Source organism: Mixophyes fleayi, chromosome 3 (assembly GCF_038048845.1).
Source record: "Mixophyes fleayi isolate aMixFle1 chromosome 3, aMixFle1.hap1, whole genome shotgun sequence".
Classification (NCBI taxonomy): Eukaryota; Metazoa; Chordata; class Amphibia; order Anura; family Limnodynastidae; genus Mixophyes; species Mixophyes fleayi.
This window is the reverse complement of record NC_134404.1, coordinates 66,395,922-66,409,982: the sequence shown is the minus strand read 5'-3', so window position 1 is coordinate 66,409,982 and position 14,061 is coordinate 66,395,922.

Sequence of the window (14,061 nt, the reverse complement as noted above, 5' to 3'; positions counted from 1 at the left end):
TAACGAGGGGGGGAGAGGAAAGGTGCCACACAATAACAGGGGGTGGGGAGAGAGAAGGTGCCACACAAAAAAACGGGATAATATGATTTGGGCCACTATTGTGTGCCATAATATCAACTGGGGGCACTATTGTGGCATGATATCAACTGGGGGCACTATTGTGGCATAATATGATTTTGGGGCACTACTGTGTGGTAAAATATGATTTTGGGGTACTACTGTGTGGTAAAATATGATTGTGTTTTAAACACAATCAGAGCAGCCGGGCAGCATACTGTCACTGCTGAACTGACCTGCACATAGCGTGCAGCCGCCGGCAGCCTTAGAAGTCAGAAAGGGGGCAGGGCCTAAATCACCCTCCATAAAATCGCCCTGGCTAGAACAATTGTCTAGATCCGCCCCTGGAGCCAGAGGTGGTGAAAGTAACAAGACAGGTAGGAGAGAGCAGGACAGTCTGCCAACTGTCCTGAATCTGGTGGGGAAGTCCCGAATTTTGGTGACTGTCTCGTTTAGTGAGATTTGGGCCGACTACAAGGACAGTTGGGAGGTATGTTACATAATAGGGGATCCCTGTCTTAAATACCCCAGGCCCCCCAAGCGTTAATTCAGCTCTGGTTAGCAGGAGGGAGCAGATAGCCACTCCAAGTCTCTGGATAGGACACAGCCTGCAGAGCAAGCCGAGGAGCTCTAAGTCTCACAAGATTTGGTAATCTTGTGAGACTAAGAGCTTCCCTGCTCACTCTACAGGAAGTTCCCACCCTGATGGATGTCAGCAGCACCAGAAGCATAGATAAGTACAGTGGGCTGGGGGTGTCATAATGTGCCCCGGGGGATGGCGTGATAAATGTAATGTTTTATTTTAATGAATGTTTGCCCCATGTTGGCCACACCCACAACACAATGTGGTCACGCCTTTTTCGGTGCCGCCGCGCAGGCCCACCTCGGTTTCTTTCCTGCTGGAACTGAGGTGGGCCTGTGGACTATAAATGCCAGGGCTGATTTTTAGTCCTAGTACGGCCCTGTGCCCTAGTCTGTCACTGGTAACAACTGACTGTCTTGGACATGTTCTATCTATAAGTGGGATATACCTTCTTCCTAAGGCTAGGTACACAGTGGAGATTTTTCAGCCAATTATCAGACCTATCACCCGATAAACGACTGCTCAGCCACACATGTTAGTGTGTATACTTAAACGATGAATGACAGTCGTTCCAAAGTGCCGACTGGCGTTTCATTTGGTTGGTCGTATTGTTTAATAATCTCGTTCCAGTCACCTTCCGATCATGTAGTATGTATGCACTCACAATCACGATCTCCATAGAGTTTACAGAGTCATAGGGGTAAATGTATCAAGCTACGGGTTTCAAAATGTGGAGATGTTGCCTATAGCAACCAATCAGAATCTAGCTGTCATTTTGTAGAATGTACTAAATAAATGATAACTAGAAATTGATTGGTTGCTATAGGCAACATCTCCACTCTTTCAAAACCGCAGCTTGATAAATTTACCACATGGTCTTTTCCGCTGATGCCGGCAATGAACATGCCCCCGTGACTAAATGTAGAGAGTGTTGTAGATTAAATCATTTGTTCGTTCGTTCTGAGACTGAATATTCCATTTCAGAGTCACAGAAGCTAACAAACTTCGTTATGACGTGCATATCTATAACCAGGCAGTTAATCAGTGTGACAGGATTGAATGAATGAATGAATGAATGAATGCATATTGTGCTGTCATTCTCTAAACGACTATAGGACCAGATGAAGAGCACAGATCTGAAGGTAAATCATGTGTAGTGTGTATGCATGAATCGCCTGACCAGTCAGGCCTTCAGTCATAGGTACAATAGTTGTAGATAATAGATTGGTCAGAAAAATTCTGTGTACCTACCCTTAAGCACAGACCGATGACGGATATCTACTTGGAGATTTATGAACATATGGTGAGACAGATTTTTATCTTTGCCTATGTGCCTATTAAACCAGTATTTTTTCTCCTTTAAATCCTGAATTATATCGGTGAACTCTTGACAGACTAATTAACTGCTATAAATCTGTAACAGAATAATCCAATATAATCCTGTATATGTGTGCTTTCATGCTATAGTTAATCTATATTTTTAATTACCAGCTTGTTTTATGTGAGCAGTTGACATATATTTGATATGTGGTTTATTTTAAAAACAAAACAAAAAAAAACTTAATACAGGTTCTGCAAATTCCGTTACCTTGTTTTGTGTCAGTGCAGCCAATACCTCTTTTGTCATTTCTGGATTTTAAAGAAACTCTTAGTGTACTGGGCTTAGGTTAAATGATGCACAAGTTTGTGGACAGACATACTAATCATTTTAAAGAATAAGTATGATGATACAAAACTAGGACTGCTGCTAGTCCTTGTCATTAGGAGCTCAAGCCCCAAGTCTATGGAGAAGAACATTTTAAAAGGTGCCTTTGTGTTATACTTAGTCCTTTAAGTTATTTATAGCAATCTATTTCATATATCTAAACGCATTTATCTTCAGCTAGTTTAGCTACAAAAACATTTCTGTGTATATTTGTTAATTATTTTTTGTAACTTTACACAAGTTCATATATACAACATAGCATATGGTTCTTAACGGTACAAGCAGTAAGGTTATTTAATAACTTTGTGTTTAGGTGCAAAACTTGCACTAAACCAAAGCAGCCAGAAAGCTAAATGCTGATTGGCTAAATGTGATTATATATCTACTAACAAGCTTCAAGACCTGATTGTCAATGAGTTTTAGTGTATAAAGCATAGGGAATAAGAATAGATTATAAGAATTACATCTAACATACAGAACAATAACTTTATAGTAAGGATGTGCACCGGCCACTTTTGGTGTCTCGTGTTTTGTGTTTTGTATTCGGATTTGCTTGAGGTTTTGGGTTCGGATTTGTTTCGCAAAACACCTGACGAAAGGTTTTGGTTCGGATTTAAGGTTTTGGATTCGGATTTATTTTGAAAAAAACATAAAAAGTGTTAAAATCAAGTTTTTTGGGTTTATTTCCACTCCTACGCTATTATTAACCTCAATAACATTCATTAACAATCATTTCCACTAATTCCCAGTCTATTCTGAACACCTCACACCTCACAATATTGTTTTTAGTCCAAAACGTTTCACCGAGGTAGCTTTCTGGACTGCATAGTGCAGTGGTCCCGGTACACAATTTGGTACCGGGGCCACAATATATCACCCTCAACTGGTCTCAATTCCACCAAAAAAGTATCTGGACTGCGTAGTGGAGTGGTCCCCACAATATAATAAAAAAACCTCAACTGGTCTGAATTCCACCAAAAAAGTATTTGGACTGCGTAGTGGAGTGGTCCCCACAATATAATAAAAAAAAAACTCAACTGGTCTGAATTCCACCAAACAAGTATCTGGACTGCGTAGTGGAGTGGCCCCGGTACCCAATTTGATACCGGGGCCACAATATAATAAAAAAAACCTCAACTGGTCTGAATTCCACCAAAAAAGTATCTTGACTGCGTAGTGGAGTGGTCCCCACAATATAATAAAAAAAACCTCAACTGGTCTGAATTCCACCAAAAAAGTATCTGGACTGCGTAGTGGAGTGGTCCCCACAATATAATAAAAAAAACCTCAACTGGTCTGAATTCCACCAAAAAAGTATCTGGACTGCGTAGTGGAGTGGTCCCCACAATATAATAAAAAAACCCTCAACTGGTCTGAATTCCACCAAACAAGTATCTGGACTGCGTAGTGGAGTGGCCCCGGTACCCAATTTGATACCGGGGCCACAATAGAATAAAAAAAACCTCAAATGGTCTGAATTCCACCAAAAAAGTATCTGGACTGCGTAGTGGAGTGGGCCCCACAATATAATAAAAAAAACCTCAACTGGTCTGAATTCCACCAAAAAAGTATCTGGACTGCGTACTGGAGTGGTCCCCACAATATAATAAAAAAAACCTCAACTGGTCTGAATTCCACCAAACAAGTATCTGGACTGCGTAGTGGAGTGGCCTCGGTACCCAATTTGATACCGGGGCCACAATATAATAATAAAACCCTCAACTGGTCTGAATTCCAGGGAACAGATGGCGGACACCGGATGGACGTCTAAAACCAACATAGCAGTTAAGGGCGCAGTTCCTCTTTTTTGTGACTGCACAAACAATAAACGTAGTACTAGAAATGACAGTTTTTTTGTTTTTTTTAAATATAGAAAGAAAGAAGGTATTACTAGAAATGGCAGTTATTTTATTTTTTTTTAAATAGAGAAAGAAGGTAGTAATAGAAATGGCAGTTATTCGAATCCCCAGGAGAGTCTAAGTGGGGTGACCCACAGAGAGATTATTTCCCTCAGTTTCTCTAACAGGTTGTCAGTGTTGTGCCTCTTCTTAAAACCTGTGATACATAACTACACACACTCGGCAAAGCTTTTACAAATTATCTGCGGCACAGGAGAGTACCACTGGACTGTACTTTAATAGCAGTACCTATTATTTTTGGGTACAGCAACAGTGAATGATCGTAGTTAGACTTTTAAATAGCAGTACAAGCTAGATTTTTTAAAATTTTGTAATATTTTTTTCCAATTATTTTTGGGAAAAAAAATTTTTAATTAATTTTTTATAATTTTTTTTTATAAAAATAATTTATTTTTTTTTGAACTTTTGGATAACTTGGAAATAACAATGCCCTTAGCAGAACAGACCACAGGACACAGGAAATACAGAAAGAAAGAAGGTAGCAATAGAAATGGCAGTTCCTCTTTTTTGAACTGCACAAACAGTGATGAAAATGAAGGTGGAGCTGGTGGCATGTCACGGTCCTCTTCAGAGGACAATCTCCTGACCAGCAGGTCTTTGCACCGCTGTAGACTTGTGTCCGCCGGAAACAGAGACACAACATACGCTTTAAACCGAGGATCGAGAACGGTGGGCAGAATGTATTCCTCTGACATTAAAAGAGTGACCACCCTCGGATCCTGGCAAAGCGTATGAAAGGCTTCATCCACAAGAGCTACATGCTTGGTGGAATCGCAATGGTGTACCAGCTCCTCCCTCACTTTTTCCAGCTGCTTCTGCAAAAGCCCGATCAGGGGAATCACCTGACTCAAGCTGGCAGTGTCGGAACTGACTTCTCGTGTGGCAAGTTCAAATGGCTGCAGAACCTTGCACAACACGGAAATCATTCTCCAGTGCGCATCCCCACTCCTTTTTCTATGTCGTAGGTGGCTGTGTAGGCTTGAATGACCTTTTGATGCTCCTCCATCCTCTGCAGCATATAGAGGGTGGAGTTCTAGCACTTCACTACCTCTTGTTAATTTAGATTGCAAGGCTTGTAAATACTTTGAAGATAAAAAAAAGCAGGCTGCACAGACTGTGGAGCTAGAAAGTGAAATTAAATGGACCACGTTACTTTGGTGGCTATCTATGCCCCCCGCCCTACACTTGTAGTTGAATATAAAAAAAGCAGCCTGCATAGACTGTAGAACTAGAAATTCAAATATACAAAGAAATGGACAAAGGCAGTTTGGTATCTGTCTGCATCAGATCCCCTCTCCACTAGGAGTAAAATAGAAAACTATTCAGCCGTTATATAATCTAGAATATAAATAGAAATTGAGAAAGGCAATTTGGTATCTGTCTGCATCATAATCATCAACATCCTCCTCAGCGCCAGCTACATCAATATCCTCCTTCCGGTGTACAACATTCACACCTTCATTAGCCAAATCTGTAACTGGACTGTGGGTGATCCTTCCAGCATATGCAGAGGGCGTGCTGCAAATGGTGGAAAGAGCCACCTCTTCCTGTACAGTGATGGGAAGGTCAGGCTTCGCAACCACCAACACCCTTGGACTCGCCTTGGGGATTTGTGATAATTTCTCTTTAGAAGGCAGAGTTGTTTGCTGTGTTGTTGCCGACAGCATAACACTCTTAAATTTTTTGTAGGGGGGGAGGAGGGCTTAGTTCCTTGGGTGAAGCTGAACCACTAGTCATGAACACGGGCCAGGGCCTAATTCGTTCCTTGCCACTGCGTGTCGTAAATGACATATTGGCAACTTTACGTTTCTCCTCAGATGATTTTAAGTTTCTCTTTTTGCTAATTTTACTGAACTTGGGCTTTTTGGATTTTACATGCCCTGTACTAGGAGATTGGGCATCGGGCTTGCCAGACGACGTTGATGGCATTTCATCGTCTATGTCATGACTAGTGGCAGCAGCTTCAGCATTAGGAGGAAGTGGGTCTTGATCTTTCCCTACTTTATCCTCCAAATTTTTGTTCTGCATTATATGTAGCACAAGAGACTGTACCCCGAAGCCACACACACTCGGCAAAGCCTTTAAAAATATATATGCGCACAGGAGAGTACTGCTGAATCAGTGAACTTTGTAATATATCAGTACCACTGGAATTATACTGCTGAATCAGTGAACTTTGTAATATTGCAGTACCACTGGACTTATACTGCTGAATCAGTGAACTTTGTAATATAGCAGTACCACTGGACTTATACTGCTGAATCAGTGAACTTTGTAATATAGCAGTACCACTGGACTTATACTGCTGAATAAGTGAACTTTGTAATATTGCAGTACCACTGGACTTATACTGCTGAATCAGTGAACTTTGTAATATAGCAGTACCACTAGACTTATACTGCTGAATCAGTGAACTTTGTAATATAGCAGTACCACTGGACTTATACTGCTGAATAAGTGAACTTTGTAATATATCAGTACCACTGGACTTATACTGCTGAATCAGTGAACTTTGTAATATAGCAGTACCACTGGACTTATACTGCTGAATCAGTGAACTTTGTAATATAGCAGTACCACTGGACTTATACTGCTGAATTAGTGAACTTTGTAATATATCAGTACCACTGGAATTATACTGCTGAATCAGTGAACTTTGTAATATTGCAGTACCACTGGACTTATACTGCTGAATCTGTGAACTTTGTAATATAGCAGTACCACTGGAATTATACTGCAGAATCAGTGAACTTTGTAATATTGCAGTACCAATGGACTTATACTGCAGGATTGTTTTTGGCTATTTTTTTTTATTTTTATTTTTTTATAATTACTTTTTTTATTTTTTGTTATAACTTTTTTTAAAAAATTTTTTAACTTGGGAATAATGGGGAAATTACAATGCTCTTAGAAGGACAGAGCACAGGACACAGCACCACTGGACTGAACAGGACACAGCACAGGACCCAGCAGCACCACTGAACTCAAAAGGACAGAGCACAGGACACAGCACCACTGAACTGAGCAGAACACAGCACAGCACAGCACAGCACAGCACAGCACAGAACTGAACAGCACAGCACAGAACTGAACAACACAGCACAGCACAGCACGAGATATAGCAGGACAGAGGACCACCTAACACAACCTCCCTCTACCCTGATCAATGCCCGAGTGAAGATGGCGGCGACTAGCGGGGAATTTATAGAATCCGAGTATCGCGAGATCCGACAGCGGAATTATGACTCAGAGCCTCGGTTTCAGTTTTGCAATTGGCGGGAATACCCGGATCTGTCTCGGATCCGGCTCGGATCGGCAACGTTCAGGTGGGCTCGGATTTCAGATATCCGAGCCCGCTCATCTCTACTTTATAGTGCATGTGGTCAGTACTGAAAAGTGAGAACATTTTTAGGGGCACATCTTTATAGCCCTGGGACTGTCCCTGGAAATGAGGGACAATTGTCAACTATATATTTTTGACAAAAACAAACATAACATATTTAACTGAACACAAGACTTTGCAAATCCTTCACCATTTTACAGAATCTGAAGTAAAATCTTATTTTCTTGTTCCAGAGTAGTCTAAATGGAAAGAAAAAAATCCCAAAAAGAAAACTTCCTGTCAAAAAATGCCCACGCTCACACTACAAATGTCTGTAATTCCCTAGGATCCCCTTTTACAGACAGTCATCAAGAGATTTCCCACGCGGGTAGATTGTCATTAGCTAGGGACTCTCAGCATTGATCACTTAGTGACAGCTTACTCTAGTGTGCGATTGGGTCTTTTTTAATGGGGATTTATTTTCCATTTGCTATGGATTTATTTTCAATTTAATAAAGTGGTGAATGGGGATTTTGTGAGTCTTTTATTCAGTTTAATTGAAAATCAGGTTTCTGTGTTTAGTATTTGTATTCCTTTGGAATACTGGACTAAAAGTTGTCAGGCCCACACATTGTTATACAGGCCCTGATGTGTGTCCAGGCCCAGACATTGTTATACAGGCCCCGATGTGTGTCCAGGCCCACACATTGTTATACAGGCCCCTGATGTGTGCCCAGGCCCACACATTGTTATACAGGCCCGATGTGTGTCCAGGCCCACACATTGTTATACAGGCCCCTGATGTGTGTCCAGGCCCACACATTGTTATACAGGCCCTGATGTGTGTCCAGGCACACACATTGTTATACAGGCCCCGATGTGTGTCCAGGCCCACACATTGTTATACAGGCCCTGATGTGTGTCCAGGCACACACATTGTTATACAGGCCCCGATGTGTGTCCAGGCCCACACATTGTTATACAGGCCCCTGACGTGTGTCCAGGTCCACACATTGTTATACAGGCCCGATGTGTGTCCAGGCCCACACATTGTTATACAGGCCCGATGTGTGTCCAGGCCCACACATTGTAATATAGGCGCCGATGTGTGTCCAGGCCCACACATTGTTATACAGGCCCCTGATGTGTGTCCAGGCCCACACATTGTTATACAGGCCCGATGTGTATCCAGGCCCACACATTGTTATACAGGCCCCTGATGTGTGTCCAGGCACACACATTGTTATACAGGCCCCGATGCGTGTCCAGGCCCACACATTGTTATACAGGCCCCGATGCGTGTCCAGGCACACACATTGTTATACAGGCCCCAATGCGTGTCCAGGCCCACACATTGTTATACAGGCCCCGATGCGTGTCCAGGCCCACATATTGTTATACAGGCCTGATGTGTGTCCAGGCCCACACATTGTTATACAAGCCCTGATGTGTGTACGGGCCCACACATTGTTATACAGGCCCTGATGTGTGTCCAGGCCCACATATTGTTATACAGGCCCCTGATGTCTGTCCAGGCCCACACATTGTTATACAGGCCCCTGACGTGTGTCCAGGTCCACACATTGTTATACAGGCCCGATGTGTGTCCAGGCCCACACATTGTTATACAGGCCCGATGTGTGTCCAGGCCCACACATTGTTATACAGGCCCCGATGTGTGTCCAGGCCCACACATTGTTATACAGGCCCTGATGTGTGTCCAGGCCCACACATTGTAATATAGGCGCCGATGTGTGTCCAGGCCCACACATTGTTATACAGGCCCCTGATGTGTGTCCAGGCCCACACATTGTTATACAGGCCCGATGTGTGTCCAGGCCCACACATTGTTATACAGGCCCCTGATGTGTGTCCAGGCACACACATTGTTATACAGGCCCCGATGCGTGTCCAGGCCCACACATTGTTATACAGGCCCCGATGCGTGTCCAGGCACACACATTGTTATACAGGCCCCAATGCGTGTCCAGGCCCACACATTGTTATACAGGCCCCGATGCGTGTCCAGGCCCACATATTGTTATAGAGGCCTGATGTGTGTCCAGGCCCACACATTGTTATACAAGCCCTGATGTGTGTACGGGCCCACACATTGTTATACAGGCCCTGATGTGTGTCCAGGCCCACATATTGTTATACAGGCCCCTGATGTGTGTCCAGGCCCACACATTGTTATACAAGCCCTGATGTGTGTACGGGCCCACACATTGTTATACAGGCCCCTGATGTGTGTCCAGGCACACACATTGTTAAACAGGCCCGATGTGTGCCCAGGCCCACACATTGTTATACAGGCCCCTGATGTGTGCCCAGGCCCACACATTGTTATACAGGCCCGATGTGTGTCCAGGCCCACACATTGTTATACAGGCCCCTGATGTGTGTCCAGGCCCACACATTGTTAAACAAGCCCGATGTGTGCCCAGGCACACACATTGTTATACAGGCCACGATGTGTGTCCAGGCCCACACATTGTTATACAGGCCCCGATGTGTGCCCAGGCACACACATTGTTATACAGGCCCGATGTGTGTCCAGGCCCACACATTGTTATACAGGCCCCCGATGTGTGTCCAGGCACACACATTGTTATAAAGGCCCCCGATGTGTGTCCAGGCCCACACATTGTTATACAGGCCCTGATGTTTGTCCAGGCACACACATTGTTATACAAGCCCCGATGTGTGTCCAGGCCCACACATTGTTATACAGGCCCCTGATGTGTGTCCAGGCCCACACATTGTTATACAAGCCCTGATGTGTGTCCGGGCCCACACATTGTTATACAGGCCCCTGATGTGTGTCCAGGCCCACACATTGTTAAACAGGCCCGATGTGTGCCCAGGCCCACACATTGTTATACAGGCCCCTGATGTGTGCCCAGGCCCACACATTGTTATACAGGCCCGATGTGTGTCCAGGCCCACACATTGTTATACAGGCCCCTGATGTGTGTCCAGGCCCACACATTGTTAAACAGGCCCGATGTGTGCCCAGGCACACACATTGTTATACAGGCCACGATGTGTGTCCAGGCCCACACATTGTTATACAGGCCCCGATGTGTGCCCAGGCACACACATTGTTATACAGGCCCGATGTGTGTCCAGGCCCACACATTGTTATACAGGCCCCGATGTGTGCCCAGGCACACACATTGTTATACAGGCCCCCGATGTGTGTCCAGGCACACACATTGTTATAAAGGCCCCCGATGTGTGTCCAGGCCCACACATTGTTATACAGGCCCTGATGTTTGTCCAGGCACACACATTGTTATACAAGCCTCGATGTGTGTCCAGGTCCACACATTGTTATACAGGCCCCGATGTGTGTCCAGGCCCACACATTGTTATACAGGCCCCGATGTGTGTCCAGGCCCACACATTGTTATGTCAGTTCCTTTGTAAAAGAAAAAAATATATCTGAATTGTTATATTATGATTTTATTCTCAACAGTTGCTAAGCACTTTGAGTCCAAATATCATTTGAGTAATTGCCACCCCCTCTTCTTGTCACATAAATTGCTGAGTACCAGCTGTTCTGGTTTAGGTCAGGCAATTCCCAGTCTAGGGGGTCTGCTTACCAGCGTCTTGCACTGCTGAGTAGTGTTGAGCAGGTGTTGTGAGCACCAGTCAAAGGCTCTTCCAGTTACTGCTTAAAGAATTCAGGCTAACCTAGTGCTTCAGAAAACTATGTACACCCCAACATGACGTGTCCATGCCACCATTGTGACATGGACATGTCCCCATTCAGAATGTAGCCCAATGCCAAAGATTCAAATATTGGGAGGAATGAAGCAGGGGACTTGTTGTTATATGCATAGATTGTAAGCTTGCGAGCAGGGCATTCTCACCTCTTTGTCTGTTTTACCCAGTTTGTTTATTAGTTTACTATGTTTGTCCCCAATTGTAAAGCGCTACGGAATATGTGGGCACTATATAAATAAATGATGATGATGATATGTAACCTGTGGTTCTTCACAATTCCAAGCACACACTGACATCTGCAGACATGCTGAGGACTGTAATTCCAGAACAGCTTACAAGGAACAGGTTTTACCTATGGCTTTCTACAACTATAGGTATTGCTGATTAGCTCAGAGGACAAAGTTGTCAAATTGCAAAGTTTGCGAAGACAAGTTTTGTAAGAGAAGTAAGTAGTAGAGGCCTAAGGAGTTGTAGTAGCAGGGTCTGGCTGAGCTGGGGGCATCTGCCCCCCAGACCGGTCCCATAGTGGGTTCCCTTGGGCTGGGCCACTGGGCAATCTGCATTTTTTTCCTTTAAAATATTCCTAATAGGCTGCTGAGCTGAATCTCACCACCCTGGGCTAAGATGTGCTGGTCAACCCCTGTGCAGTAGCCATGGTTATGTAATACAGGGGGCATGGTTATGTAAGATTTGTTTCTGGATTTTCTAACACAAATCAGTTTGAGTGGATCCACTCATGCACTGTACAGCATGCTATACTAGCAATCACCAGCATACAACATACTTGTGTGGTAGAATAAAAAATATATATTTAGTATATTCCACAAACTATGAGACCACTACTGTGAAATAGGAAACTCTTAGCATGTGTGGTACTGCAAATGAAGATATATTTAGTGTGCACAGTGTGGTGAAAAAGCAAACATTTTCCACCCACAGGATTCCAAAAAAAGTAAATACTGCGTATACAATCTCAATGCCAATCATATATAGTTCACAGTAAGAGCCCCAAGCCTATGATGCAAATCCTCAGGTTATCATAAACAGTACAGCACAATAACAATATAGCCCACTTGTACCATGCACAGTAATATGTCCAGGAAGATATTCTATGCCAAGAAATAATACCAACAAGATGTAATATGCACAAGGTGTAATATAACAAGTAAAATGTAATATACCAATATGATACCAAGGAAGATGTAATATGCACAAGGTGTAATATGCCAAGTAATATGCACAAGGTATAATATGCCAGGTAATATGCACAAGGCGTAATATACCAAGTAAAATGTAATATACCAATATGATACCAAGGAAGATGTAATATGCCAAGTAATATGCACAAGGTGTAATATACACAAGGTATAATATGCCAGGTAATATGCACAAGGCGTAATATGACAAGTAAAATGTAATATAGCAATATGATACCAAGGAAGATGTAATATACCCAGTAATATGCACAATGTGTAATATGCCAAATAATATGCACAAGGTGTAATATGCCAAATAATATGCACAAGGTGTAATATGCCAAATAATATGCGCAAGGTGTAATATGTCAAGTAAAATGTAATATACCAATATGATACAAAGGAAGATGTAATATACCAAGTAATATGCACAAGGTGTAATATGCCAAGTATAATGCGCAAGGTGTAAAATGTCAAGTAATATGCACAAGGCATAATATGCCAAGTAAAATGTAATATACTAATATAATACTCAGGAAGACATAATATGTCAAGAAATAAGCTCAGAGAGATGCAAGACCAGCAGTGTCCAGCAAGACTCCTCATGATGTGCCCAGCAAGATGCCCTGTGTCCTTCACTTATATTGCTCCTCCTCAATCTTCCATGCCCATAGATCCTACACATTGAAGCATTGGATAAACCATGGAACACAATTGTAAGGTAACATGATGCTGACCACTGGTTTATTCCATGCAGCAACATTACTTTCACTTAAACAGCTTAATAGCTCGTATTCTTATTCTGGAGAGTTCATATTACTAAGACATTTCCCCTTTTCCCAAGCAGTAATAAAGAAACTCACTAGAGTGCATCTCATGTTGCCTTTTTCCCTTTTAATTACAAGAGTTTCTATATTTGGAGACAATAATTACAGATAAAAGTTTCTCACGGAACAGAATACAGCCCTTAGTTTAATCTACTACTCCAAATCTGTAGCCAATTTTCTCTTGTGGAACATTCATTATTCTTAACCCTCAATATAACTGGATCTTTTATCCTGTCTTTAAATCAATTTGTAAAGAGCAGCAAAATTACACGTTCTGTGCAGCATTTAATTATTATTGTCTGTCTGGACAATGGCCAGTGGTAGTGATGGACTGACATCCACCAATTTGTAGGAACACATGTATAAAGGCTTGTCATGTCTACATTGTCACAGAGGATTCAAGTATTCCTGGAATATCTGCCCCCCCCTCCCCCTCCCCCCTCAGATAGGTCCTGGAATGTATTGGTCTGTCAAAATATCTGTACTGCAACATAAACTCAAACAGGACAAATGACAAAGGTAATTCACTATTTTGCCATTTCCTTTATACAGTGTCATAACTAGAATAGAATGACAAATTGCTTTAAAATTTGTCACATCCGGATCCAGGGTGCAGTCTGGCTAATGCAAAACTTAACTGTATGGTTACTGGGGCTAGTTTGACAGTTGTGGTGGAATCTCAGCTCCGGTTCAACTATACTAGTAAGACAGAGGTGTCAT